Below are 859 nucleotides of genomic sequence, written 5' to 3'. Positions count from 1 at the left end.
AAGCAAAAATGTAAAACAGAGAAATGTAAACGAAACACAAGAGTTTACTACCTACCAAAGAAAAAAAATATCCAACATATATAACCAAAACACACCAATACATAAGTCATCACAAATTTAAGTGCAAACACTAAAGGAAATAAAAATTAAGTTCACACTCAGTCATCATAATACATATTAAAATCAAAACACCTAGGTTGAAAGAGAGAACAAATATCCTTCCAATAAAAAAAACCCAAACATTATCTGGTTATATACTTTAAAATTAGAATATAGATATTTGATTAAAATTTGTTCCAGTAAAAGAATGGAATAAAAAAATTAATTACAATAGTTAACTAATTTTAAATCCAAAATTTGACACTAATAAATTCAAGTAGGCCAGCAGCATGTCAGCAACAACTGATAAATTCTTTTAAGTCTGATTGATTTTAAAGAAATACAAACTGTACAGTCAGCAACAACTCAATTAACAAAATTATTATTTAGTGATATGATCAAAATTAATTGATTAAATACAAATAATTACTCATGCATTAACATAATATATAGTTAAACTCTAATTCAAAATGAAATAATATATATCATTTTTTTTGGTTGAAATATATATTATTAATTACCCATCACTTAACATTATTTAAAAAAAATTATAATTTTACAATTTTCACATCATAGTATTAATAGACTTATATATGAAAATATGTGTAATTTACTCATAATTGACTAATCAATAATTAATTTTTTACTCATTTAAAATATTATTTTTTAAGTTTTTTCAAGAAATTAAAAAAATAAACTATTTAATGTTAAAACACTGTAATTATATTTAATTAATCAAAATTTGTCTTTATAAAATTTT

The sequence above is a fragment of the Gastrolobium bilobum genome, unplaced genomic scaffold (assembly GCF_033153095.1).
Source record: "Gastrolobium bilobum isolate Gb01-03AN ecotype WA unplaced genomic scaffold, APGP_CSIRO_Gbil_v1 utg16848, whole genome shotgun sequence".
NCBI lineage: Eukaryota > Viridiplantae > Streptophyta > Magnoliopsida > Fabales > Fabaceae > Gastrolobium > Gastrolobium bilobum.
This window is presented reverse-complemented; position numbering follows the sequence as displayed.